At 35.6% G+C, this 12861-nt stretch overlaps 1 protein-coding gene and 1 long non-coding RNA gene across 10 annotated transcripts in view; both read right to left on the bottom strand.

Moving 5' to 3' along the window:
- The window catches only part of LOC110259421 (uncharacterized), a 574595-nt gene extending 565596 nt beyond the window's left edge, over positions 1–8999 (bottom strand). For both annotated transcript variants that reach the window (XR_014838273.1, XR_002341811.2), the window contains exon 1: positions 8868–8999. The gene's annotated coding sequence lies outside the window, so the exon portion shown is untranslated. The remainder of the gene's footprint in view (positions 1–8867) is intronic.
- A 1937-nt stretch (positions 9000–10936) lies between these two features.
- Positions 10937–12861, bottom strand: part of LOC102159394 (uncharacterized) — a 152795-nt gene continuing 150870 nt past the window's right edge. For all 8 annotated transcript variants that reach the window (XR_002341808.2, XR_014838274.1, XR_002341810.2 and 5 more), the window contains one exon: positions 10937–12445. This is a non-coding gene — a long non-coding RNA (uncharacterized LOC102159394). The remainder of the gene's footprint in view (positions 12446–12861) is intronic.

Below are 12861 nucleotides of genomic sequence, written 5' to 3'. Positions count from 1 at the left end.
GAGTTAGTTGGCTTAAAGACATACCCGTATTGCTATCCTGAATCACAAATTGTTTTCATGCATGTTATCTTGAGAATAAGAAAGCTTTTATCACCATCACTTTTTTAAAATTTACATAGAGCCTCAAAATCTGACTTATTCCAGCATTTTTTTACAATCTGTTGCTTGTAAGAATTAAGAATTTAGAGAAAGTTGAACACTGTGACCTCTTTTATCTCTACTCTCCTTAAATTTGGCTAAGAAGATTGAAAGCTATTTAAAGACTTAAATATTATAGATGTAGTCATTTATGTTAAAGCTACCTTTGCCTAGTTTATGGTAATAATTATAACAATTACTCAAATTTTATTAGAACCTTTCCTTATGCCATGCCACGCTATATTCAACGTATAGGACAATTCTAAGAGATAGTTACTACTATTATTCTCTAATGGAGGAGAGAATTTAATGTTTACAGAGATCTATGGTTCACCTAAGTCACCCCTTAATAAGTGACAGAAATGCAACTCAAATCCAGTTCTTCAAAGTCACATCGTTTTTGTTTTGTTTTGTTCTGTTTTTTACAGGCTGCATCCATGGTGAAATTCCCAGGCTAGGGGTCTAATTGGAGCTACAGCTGCCCACCTACCCACAGCCATAGCAACACCAGATCCTTTAACCCACTGAGCTAGGCCAGGGATTGAACTCGCATCCTCATGGATACTAGTCAGGTTTGTTTCTGCTGAGCCACAATGTGAACTCCCAAAGTCATAACTCTTAATTACTATGACATACTATCTCATGGGCTATATTTATTTAATACAGACTTTTTTTATTTAGTAAGGTAATATTTAAAGATTATTTATAATGTCTAGGGATTTCATCTCCATATTTAGGTATATGCCATATCCCCGTCACTGCCACTAACTTTTGCAATTACACAAGTGAGTAGGACACAATTCTTGCTCAAAAATTGTAATATGTATGATTGAGTCACTTTGCTATACAGCAAAAATTGGCACAACACTGTAAATCAACTATACTTTAATAAAAAAATTTTTAAAAATGTAATGGGGCCACAGAGCCAACTTAAGATCTTCTCAGATTCCAGTCATTCAGTTTTCTAGAATCCACCTGACATCATACAAAACGTTCAGATGAACTCACATCTCATATTAAATTCACATAACTACATATGAGTTGAGTTACATTTGCTTGTAATTACCTTATAGGCATTTTAATGTTCATTAAAATTGATGTAGTTTTTATAATTATAGCCAATACATGTTTTTCTGAGTCTCAGACATTTTTGCCCAGGTTCTCTGCCCATAATGCCTAATAGCATATTGGCCCTAATAGGGAAGATAGAAAAGCAAACTAGAAAAGTGAGACAATGTTGTAATAATGGAGATATGTGCAAACTATTACAGGAGCCAAAGGTTATCACTTAACAGAGCAAAGGAAATCAGAGGAAAATCTCAGAATATGAGCAGGATATCACCAGGTAACAAAATCGCCATTTACAAAGCTACTGAGCTACAAAAATGTATATGTCCAAGAAATGTCAAGTAATATTGTGTGACTTAAGAAGCATATTTGGACAGCAAGATAAGAAAATAGGGATGGGGTCTACTTACAAGTCAATGTTTTCTCATAATTTACACTGTCCCTTATCTGAAAGAAATTTTAATATATATTACACTGTTTCTATTTCCCTACTGTACTGAACAAAACAACTTGGTTTTTTCTAAAGTGTAATTTAAGTTATAATTAATATTCTTCTGGGGAGTTCCCGTCGTGGCACAGTGGTTAACAAATCCGACTAGGAACCATGAGGTTGCGGGTTCGGTCCCTGCCCTTGCTCAGTGGGTTAGCTGTGATGTAGGTTGCAGACGCGGCTCGGATCCTGCGTTGCTGTGGCTCTGGCGTAGGCCGGTGGCTACAGCTCCGATTGGACCCCTAGCCTGGGAACCTCCATATGCCGCGGGAGTGGCCCAAGAAATAGCAAAAAGACAAAAAAAAAAAAATGAAATAAATAATTAATATTCTTCTTCGATATTATTTTTATTGCCAATTTTCCTAAAGGAACTAACTGCATTGTTTAATTCAGAATATTAAATCATCAACAGGTGTTTAACAATTATTTGGGACTATACTATGCATATGCACATATAAATATAATAGTTATAATTTATATGATATACACAGTACAAATATTCATTATATATGTATCATATATATACCATATAGTACAAAGATAGTAATACAGTGTATTTCTGTGTATGTATGTGTATATATTTGTGTGAATATTATATGTGTGTATATGTGTGTGTATACATATGTGTGATATATACATTTATACATATAACAAGAAATCATAAACCAAGAAATCAGGGATTACATATGTACTTTATGTCCATGATCTTAAAATTTCTTTTTAAATTGTGGAAAATGTCCAACAGAAATGACCAAATTCTATCATTTTCCATTTAAGAATCTGGACAAAAGAACTGATCAAAAAAAAAAATGCTTCAAGATTATAGAAAGCTTTGAAGGTGAAACAATCCATAAAAGTGGTGGGAAATTTTACCTGTCACTATCTTTAAGTAGTTCTCTTCCAAATATCTAACATGTTAAAAACAGTCTGGTCTACTTGAGTAACTTAGTTTAATAGAAAGGGAAGCTAAAACAAATTGTTAGGTAAAGGAGTCTTTAAATTAATTATCTTTTAAAATATTCAAATGAAGATGCTGGTCTACATCAGTTAGTGATTAGAAATGAGGGTATTGAGAATAAAACCAATTAAAATGATAAACCAGTTGAACAGAATAACAGTGCCACTAGTTCAATGCTATGTCATCTGAGAACTCTTGCTCTCAATGGAAATGAAATATTATGCAATTGAGAGTTTACTGTATCAATGAGTTCACATTGTGAAGCAGTAGAAAAAAAAGGATAAACATGTATTTTAAAATACAGGCTGAAAGAAAAAACCGGGCCATAAGATAAAAAAAAAAAATTAATATGAAAATGGCACAGAGACTTGGGAAAAAAATGTCCCTTTCAAACTACAATGATGTGAAAGCTTTAGACCTATATTTATTAAAATAAATTTGCTGAATAAAATACAACATGCATATGACCAGACAAGACGTGGATTGCTTCCTAATGTCTAGTTATTTGTGCTGAGAATGACAGCACGATTAAGTTATGTTGTGATGTCATTAAATGGGACATCAGTTCAAGGCCATGTAATTCTCTGCCTTAAAATCTCACTCCTCAGATTATTTGTACCAATGTTTTAATGAAATTTTGTACTTCCTTTTTAAGAAAAGGGCAAATTATGAGCTTTGACCCATTTCTCAGTTATTCCTGCTTGAAAGTCCTAGGCTAACATATATATGCATTCATATGTTTTTATCTCATATATTCTAAACATTAAGCTAGATGCTAAGGATATAAGCCTTAAAAATATAGTCATGAAATTTTCTCCAGTGGAATTTAAGTCTAATAAAGACAAAGAAGTAAATGGACAACTGCAAAGCAACATAACACATGTTAGGAAGGAAAAACTAAGAGTCATGAGAAATGTCAAGAGAAATGACCTGGAGGAATCAGTGCCTAGGAAGGCTTCTTAAAGGAAGTGAATTCTAAGCTAAGACCTAAAGTATAATTGTCAACCAGAGAAGGGTGGGAAAATCAGGGGAGTGTTTTAGGCAGAGGAAACAGCATCTGCAAAATGCCAGAGGTAGGAAAACAGGGATTCTGTGCCGGCGGGGAAACTGGAGAGATAAGCAAAGATCAGGGCCTCAGACACTGTGTCAAGACTGAATATTTTTAAGCTAGGAAAGAACATAACCAGATTCATTTTACAGAACCATGTTTTATCTTCTATGTAGAAAACAAGACAGGACTGGGGGGGGATACCAAATATGAAGTTGTTTTAATAGGTCAGGCAAGAGGCAAATTGGAGTAGGGACTGTCAAGATAAAATGAGATTAAGGAAATATCTGAGAGAAGAATACATAGGATTCATACTGTATGTGGGTGGGTAAGGGAGAAGAATGGAAGAAGCAAATATAAACCTCAGTTTGATGATGGACTGGGTAAATGGTAGAACTATTTAATGGCAGTGGGGGATATGGGATAAAGATCCTGACAAGTACAATTGTGAATGTGTTGAGTATGAAGTACACTTGGGCTATCATACAGAGCAATAGATGGGCAGATACAGAGGTCTCATGCTCAGTAGTGAGGTCTGGGCTAGAAATAGAAATGTGGAAGTCCTGAGTTTATAGGTTTTACAATAGTGATTCAAATTCTGAAACTTAACAAAATTAGCCAACGAGAATGGGTAGAGCAAGGAAAGCAAAGCATCAAAGAATGAGCTGTGATCAAGTGTAACATTTAAAGAATAAGGGGAAAAAGAGCAGTCAAAAAGAGCTGTGGAAGAGATGACAAGGAAAAGCTGATGAAAATAAGGTTAGGAAGAATTTCAGAAAGAGACACAACAGTGTCCAATATGGTTGAGAAGTCAAGCAATACCAAGAATAAAAGGTGTTGATTCTCCTTGCACAGGCCACTGAGTGGCATAAAAGACTTACTATCTCTATTAGCATATATAAAAATACATATATGTGTATATACAAATATATGTAGGTATGTGTGTCTTCACAAACTTTCACATACACACACTCATTCAATCATAACAACACTATAGGGTAGGTACTGTCATTATGCTCTTTTCAATATGGGAAAATGGAGACACAACGAAGTGACAATTTGTCTAAGGTCACACAGCTAGTAAGTGGTAGAGCCAGAAACTGAAATAGTTTGAAGACTTGAGTGGTAGGGGAAGAAGTAAAGATTGGGAGTTCAGATAACTCTTTCCAGCAACATCACTGTGATTTTCTCAGATACCTTTACCTGGGAAGATTGTCTGCTTATCTGGTAAACACTACCCAAACTGCAGGGGTGACACACAGCTTTTGGAGAAATCCTTTTAAAAATCTATTGTGTTTGAATGGCAGTGGTAACAACATAGAATTTTTTTTCCCCAATGTACCATCTCTTTGAGTTTTGAAAACAATGCTCTACTATTGCTTCCTAAACCAAAAATTTAATTGTAACCCTACCTGGAGCTACTCCAAGAACAATTCCAACAAAGTTCTCCAAAAGGATCTGGTTACCAAAGTAACTAAGAATCTTGAACACTGAGTTTTAAACTCTTAGTTATGTCTTTATTAAGCACATATCATATGCATGCATTGTCTGTTTAGAACACTGTCTATCTAAAAACATCTCTATGAAGCCAGGATATGTCATGGCTGGGACTAACTGTACCATGTGCTTCACCATGAGAAATGAGATCAAGGTAAATTGCCTAACAAGTAAAGTAAAAAAAATTTTATGGGTGAAACACCACTGATCTGTGAGGAAGGGGAAAAAAAAGAAATGCCTCAATAATTTTCTTTTCATTTCCCAAAACTTTGAGATTATTGTGTAACCACACTCATCATCTACTAGTACTTATAGTAAACCATTGCTGGATAAGGAACCACACTAAAGTGTTTGCTATTTACATGATTTACCACTCTAGTATATGTAAATTCTAACATGGGATGAGTGAGAGCATGTTTACATTTAGAAAATCCATTTTTAAACAGATTTAGAAACACAAAGTCATCTCTGTAGTAAAGAAAATATGAAAAAGGATACTTAGGTAAATTATTAAAATTATGATAGATCAGCAATTTTTAGAATGTTTAGGAAACCATCTATTCAATTACCCTTATAATTCCAATTTTCAATTTGGTAGTCTGTTTACTGTCTCTTCATCTAAAAAAAAAAAAAAGTTTCATTTCCAAAAAAGAATACCAATAACATTTGCAATTGCCTCAAGATTTTTCTTTGGCCACAACTGCCTATTTTCCATAATTGAATTTCCCCATGACAGCCCCATGAACTTTACTGTCAGGCTGACTAGCCAGAGACACTCTATTCTCCCCTCCCCAGATGAAGAATTTAAGGGATGCTGAACACAACTAACATGAAATTGGGAAAGACAATGACTTGTTTTTAACCACAAAAGGCATACTACTACTCAGTTGAGCCAAAATTTGGAAGCAAATAAGGGGTTTTTTCCCCCAATATTCTGAAATGTTACATTGGCCATGTCAAAAATGAGGTTACTTTGTCCCTAGGACAACCCTGATATCCCCAAGAGGCACTCCTCCAACCTCACCATTCTACTAAACATGGTCATTCACCTGAGAGAGAGGTTGTGGTGCCCTCCTCCACTGACAAAAGACACATTAGGGGCTGGAGCCCTGTGCTTGGCTGCAGATCTTATTTTAGCCATGGACACCTGATTTTCAAAGGTTACCTTTCCCAAATTAAAGGAAGAATGAGACAGATAAGGTGAGGGCTCCCCTGTGCCGACGGCAGTTTGCTTACATAAGATCCTTTAAGTCTCTCAATAAGAAACCATACTTCCAGGTGATAAATGGGTCAAATTCACAGAATATTGAAAGTGCGGGAGAGAGGCCAGCAAAGAGGGAGGCTTCCTTTATTTCTATTTCCAGAATGTGATATAACTGGGATACTCACAAGATTCTGGTCTAAAGAAAGAAAGCCATGAAGTATTAGAAAAGTGTGACTGTAATAACTGGGAAACACCTCTATGATTTTTTTCTATTTTTTCATCTACTACTATTTTTTGTACTTTTTTCATTGTTTTTAACCAACTCCCTACTTGTCTTAACCTATTTTCTCTTAAATGTAAAATACAGGTGATTATCGCTGTGGTTCTATGATCCAGTGATAACCATACATAAATACTCTGATTTAGATAATTATCATTACATTCAAGCATAATGACCCCGTGGACATCTGTCTTGTACAAACCCTCACTCCTATGACTCACCTAGGACACACAGAGACTCTACTTTTATTGCCCTTGCTTTATTCCAAGGGGTTATTGCTAGGACCAGATAAAAATTACCTCCTACACCATTTTCATTCTAGAATCAGGAATCCTCACTGAACACATGTGTTTCCACTCTACTCCTATTGTCTTTCTCTTCTGGCTGATAAAAGAAAGACTGAAGTTCTGGGTCTCAGGCCAAGGTACAAAGGAATGTAAAAGAGCAAATGACTGTAAGAATGGAAAAAACAAAGGGAAAAACATATGTATATGTTAGTTTTTGATGAATGAGAGATTGCTACCTCATTTTCTTGCCTTCTAGTCTCATCTGCCTCCTCTTCTCCTTTTTGCTTTCTCAGTAAAAACCATCAATATTATCTATCAGAACCTTTCTTCAGAACCCCAAATTAGCTTTAGTTTTTTGCAATAAATGTTCGCATGAATACTCTTTTATTTTTTTCCCCAGAATGACATAACAACTAGAAATCAGGTACACTGAAGTCTATATTCTTCATTCATTAAAGACAATTTATAATCTACTCTGGCTCTCAGAAGCTAAATCATCAGTTTTTTCTTCCATTGTTTAAACAGAGACTCTTGAAGATACTTGAGCAGAGTGACTAAGACTCCAGAGTCAGCTGATGCTGACTATCGCAATGGGCATTCTTTGCAGGCTCATTACCTGTTTCCCCTTTTTTTCCCCCTAGGTTGCTTTGTCAATTTATACAAAGCAGCTGTTTTTCTACCAACTAAATTATGTTGTTGACTATAGTAGCAAGATCAACGCCAGAGACAAGTAGATTTTTGGTGGGTTTGCTCTGCCTCCTAACACAGATATGACTTTTTTTTTTCTTCTTTGTTATTGTATCAGCAGCATCTTAAAACAAGAAGGAATCTTGGTAGAGACCAATTGATCCAACCCTGTCTTCACACTGTTAAAGGATTATTTCTCACATTTATATTTGAAGCAATTGAGGCTCTAAGAAGTGGCTTGCTGAATATCTGTTAATAAAAAGGCAATATATAGTTCCCATTTCCATGTATGCTTATGCATGGTGCTTACTGTACGCCGTTCATTATGCCCAGGAAAGACAAAGTAAAAAGGCCTGTTTTATACTCTAAGTGTGCAGCCTTGAAAAAAATCTATCATCTACACATAAAACCCAAAATATTATATTTCAGTGAACAAATCTAGCAGCTATCTGACCTGGATTCAACTTTACCAACTTCTTTAAACCTCAAACTCCATTTTAATAAAATGAAGAAAACGGTAACTCTTTTCATACAGTTTCTTGAGGACTAAATGAATTAACATACAGAAAACTCCTAATCAGTGCCTAGCATATATAAAGAGTGGCTATTATTATTCACAAAATCCTGGAGACTTCGATATTCAAATTTCCCTTACAGCTTGAATGGATATATTTAGGAAAAACAAAGTAGTGCTTTAAACACCAGGCAGAAAACATGAAATACAACGTAAGGAACAGCAGAGGCTAGGTACATAAGCAGCTTCATAAAGGTATTATATATACCATGGCATTAACAATGAATAAAAAGGAAAACATTGATGAGAAATTCCTGGCTTTTAAGAATGACCACATAGAAGTGAAAACTACTCTCTTATAATGTCCTTTACAGTTACTGACAGATTTAGAATAAAGTGACTCCATTAGGTAGCAAAGCAGTTTCTCTTCCATTAACTAGAGGAAGCCTATCCAAAATCACTGACTTCTCCAAGGAACGTAGGAAGGGGCCGGCCCCTCCTCCACACCATGCATGTCCAATTATAAGTGTTTTAAGACACAGCTTAAGGGTAGCAAAGATGATAAGAACAACCAAACCCTCCAGTACCCTAATCATTTTTCCCATTGAAGGACCCAGAGCCTCCAGGGAGACCTCTCTGCCTGGTCCTGCACTGGCCGAGGGAGGGGCAACCCTGAGACGTAGCCACTTCTCTTACCTTCTGTGCCGTCTATCCTGGTCTCTGTGAGGCAGGGGGTGCTTCAGCCTCACCCCAGTGTTCCAGGACTCTCTCAGCGATGTCTTGTTCGCGAAGAGTTGCTCGTTCTCACCCGGAGGGAAAGCCGCGTCTGGAAACCCTTGATGACGTCACTCGGGCTCTCTCAGCTGTAGGTTATTCATGAGGCTCCTTTGTTTCTCCAAACGTTCTAGTGTCTTCACTGGCACTTAAGGCACCACACTACTTGATCATTTTTTATTTGTAACCATTCTATCCATCCAACTCCGTCCAATACATGTGGCAAATTTACCCAACCTCTTTTCTTTCAACCCCTAAAGGATAAGCCCCATGCAATGACAAAGTTCTTAAATTTCATAATGCATGAGTGGAGTTTGTTATTGGTGGAGTTTGGGTATTTCTACTTTCTACTAATGGCAGGACTGAATTGTGACAACAGTAATTAGCCACAATTTATAAGACTGCTTCTTTATAAGGAAACCATTAACATAGATCTTTAGAACAGTGTTTTTTTCAAGGATGAAGATTCAGATTGGTTTTAACTTTGTTGGAATTCATTCACCCAGCTACTGGTTAAGCATCCTGGACAGAGTGGTGATGGTGTGCGCCCAGGAGTTGCCTACTGCTGCTATTCAGAGTTCTATCAATTTCTTTTTCATATCAGCTCTTCTGCATGTAGAAGAACAATTCATACCCTTGCTAAGGCTAGAAAAGTGAAGCATCCAGAGATATTGCTTTCCAATAAAGTAATAATGCTCCATTAGCTGTTTTGCTGTTACACGTTTTACCACAGACAACTCTTCTTTAAGCTGCCTTCCCGTATGTGGCCCTGTGATAAATTTTATCAGTGGTCAGCGGGACAGGGTTGCAGGCTGGGCAGTAGCACAGTGGCTTTTTATCTAGCTTAGTTCCCTCTGCCGTGTCCCCAACCCAAAGCGGCATTTTCTTGGTGTAATTTATGTTGTGGCATTTCTGTCAGTAGATGTGGTGTCAGCAATTTGTGTTCCTAATGGAAGTTTACATGGAAATTAGATACTTAGCCACAGAATAAAATTAAAGACAGAGTAAAACTAACAAAAACTGTAATGCAAAGGTGTTTGTGCCTGCTCATATTTTTTAACAATTTTTAAATGAAGACTCTCTTTTGCCGGGAAAGATTGTTTTCCATATCTAAGATACTGGTATAATTAATATGTATATGGTGCACCCATTCAGTTAAAGCTAAAATTGTATCAGCACTTGTATTAGAAGTAGCTTCTACATTCCAGAGGCCTTCTAGTACTGGGATAATATTTTAAATTAAAATGATATTTTAAGTTTTAGAACCCAGAATGTTTAAGCAAAATTTGTGGTGTGTATATCTTGGGGAAACATATGATGTATATTTCTGTAAAATTAAAAAACTCAACTCAGTTCAAATTTTGTTGAAGAAATTATTTTCCTGAATAAATAGTCTTTGTCCCTTATATAGTTTACCATAATGAGATTTTCAGTAATCCCATTGCAGGATATTGAGAACATTTAGAAATAGTTGTATATTGCATTACAAGTGAAATCGAAGCATTGTTTAGACTTCTTAGCAAAAGACCCCTGAGATAGCCCAAAATGCAAGTTCTGGAGTTATTCGGACTCTGAGCTTCTCCATTTTAAAAAGGGCTTTTACACAAATGGGGTCCTTATTCACTCTGAGGAGGAGCAGAGAACAGAGGTACAGTTAGTATTCTTTCCTGCATCTACAACCTCTCTGTGCTCATCTCCTTCTTTTCCTTATAGAGAACACTTGCCCAAGAAACTGAGCAGCACATAGACATCATGAATCCTCTAGACGGAGTTTCACTACATTATCAAAGCTTCCTGCCATTGAATTAACAACAAAAAATATTGTATCGCTTACATTTCCAGGTATTTCTAACATATTTTTAAAAATATCTTAGTGGTATTTTCCCCTTAACTAAAATTTTCTGGGCAGTTTATTTATCATATGGACCATATCTTTGAGTATTTGCTAATATTCTCAATTGAATGTGAAATGATGGTTATACACAAAGATGTTCAGAAAAGAAATTTTATTTCCATGAATGACGCCTGCATTTCTGAAACAATTTTCCTCAAGTCAAACTGGTGAGAAAGTCTTGAACTCCATTAGTTGAAAATTTTCACACTTTTGAAATGATTTAAGGACCTGTCTTTAGTAATTCTGATTAAAGATGAATGTTTTGAAATTCGGTCCCCATATCTGAGGTGTATCTAGCAGCGTCCTGCTAGAATTCTGAATAGACAGCAGAGCAGCATGCCCAGCTTACACATTCCAAAATGCCAATATATGTATTCAGCTTTGTAAATATGGCTTTAAAAATACCTCGCCATATTTAGCCACTCCTAAATATGTATTTACACAAGTCTACACACTGTAAGTGTTTACCTGGGAGACAGGAAAGGTCTCTCTGGTAAATAATATCGGTTTTATAACCTTTCATGAAGGAATTTTTTGTTTGCTATATAAAAAAAATCCGCTCCTCTCAGTTATAATTTAATAAAATATTTCTTTCCCTGTAAATTTACTGCATAGCACTTGAGGTAAAGCCTGCAATGTTAAAAAAAAAAAAAAAAAAAAAAAAAAAAAAAAAAAAAAAAAAAAAGACAACCATAGTGTTACCTTTGGATACAGAGTGGCTTTGATTCATTTTGCTAAGACTACAGAGAGTAGAAAACATGGATATGATTTCTGAAAACCAAACAAATAAAAATAACCTGTCAGATATATTTTAGAGCTAAGGCTATCGAGTAATTACCTACTTTTTCAGGTTAAAAAAAAAAATCAGAACCTCTAGGAAGAGCCAAATGGTTTAAACTACTTTGCCTTGAATTTTCTAGAACACTGCTTAAATTTACACTTTATATTACATGAGTGATATTGGTTAAACATTTTCAACTCTGTTAAATCTAAGATATGAGCAAATTCTTTTTAAAAAGTACCATTGCTCAGTATACCGGCCCAAAGACAGGAAATTTGCAGTGTATACTCTAACTTGCAAATACACAGCCTTGAGCAATTGAGTTGATCTGACTTGTGATTATGAATTTATAAATTAGGGCTGTGGGCTACTGTAGACCTAATGAATGATGGATCTGTACTCAGACATTAAGTGCTAATATTAATAGCAAAAAATATATCTTTTTAAAATGCATATTTTTCCTTTTTTAATTGAAATACAAAGTGAAATAAAACATGATGCGTGGAATTTAAAAGATATTTCTTTACTTGGTAGGTTCTCACAATTTATTCACCATCTTTCTCCCTACCTTTGCTCTCCCCTTATTAAGGCTTTTGAAATTCACCTAACATTAAGTAAGTGATGTTTCCTTTTTTTGAGTCACTTTAGGGTCCCAGAAATGGCTATGCTTTAATTTGGAGTCCTTTAAGGTTTTTTAAAGGGAGGATCTCTGAAGGGATTATTCCTCATCAGCTCATTTCCTTCTAGAAAATAAATGTGCAGGATTTCCAGCAGCTTGTCTCTGGAACCACTGAAGATTTTCCTGTCATCAGTGCACTTAGAGACCTACAAGAGAAGAACAAAAAGAGAGAATCCCCTTACATGAAGTCTAAAGACACTTAATAAATTACAGCTTTGCATTTAAAGGGTACTCCTCTTCTTCTTCTTTGTTCCACATGTTTCAAAAATTTTCTCTTTCAGGATCTTTCTGTGCATGAGTGCCTGTGCACAGAATGTATGAGTTTATGTTGATTATGTTGGGGAGTTGGGAAATGTGCACATTTTTGGCAAGTCCAGATATGGAAACATTGCAGGCTTATTTCAGGGTAGAAACACATCAATTTCTTTCCTGATCAATCTTTCTTTTTTTATTTTTTCTATTTTTTTAATTACAGTATAGTTCATTTACAATGTTGTACCAATTTGTGCTAAACAGCAAGGTGGCCCAGTCATTCATGTGTGTATATATATATATATCTACA

Source organism: Sus scrofa, chromosome 2, assembly GCF_054392235.1.
Source record: "Sus scrofa isolate SSC_HxYL_T2T_F1_AM1 chromosome 2, Sscrofa_HxYL_maternal_Yorkshire_Landrace_v2.0, whole genome shotgun sequence".
NCBI lineage: Eukaryota > Metazoa > Chordata > Mammalia > Artiodactyla > Suidae > Sus > Sus scrofa.
The sequence above is the reverse complement of the archived record's forward strand: the minus strand, read 5'-3'. Positions and strand labels throughout refer to the sequence as shown.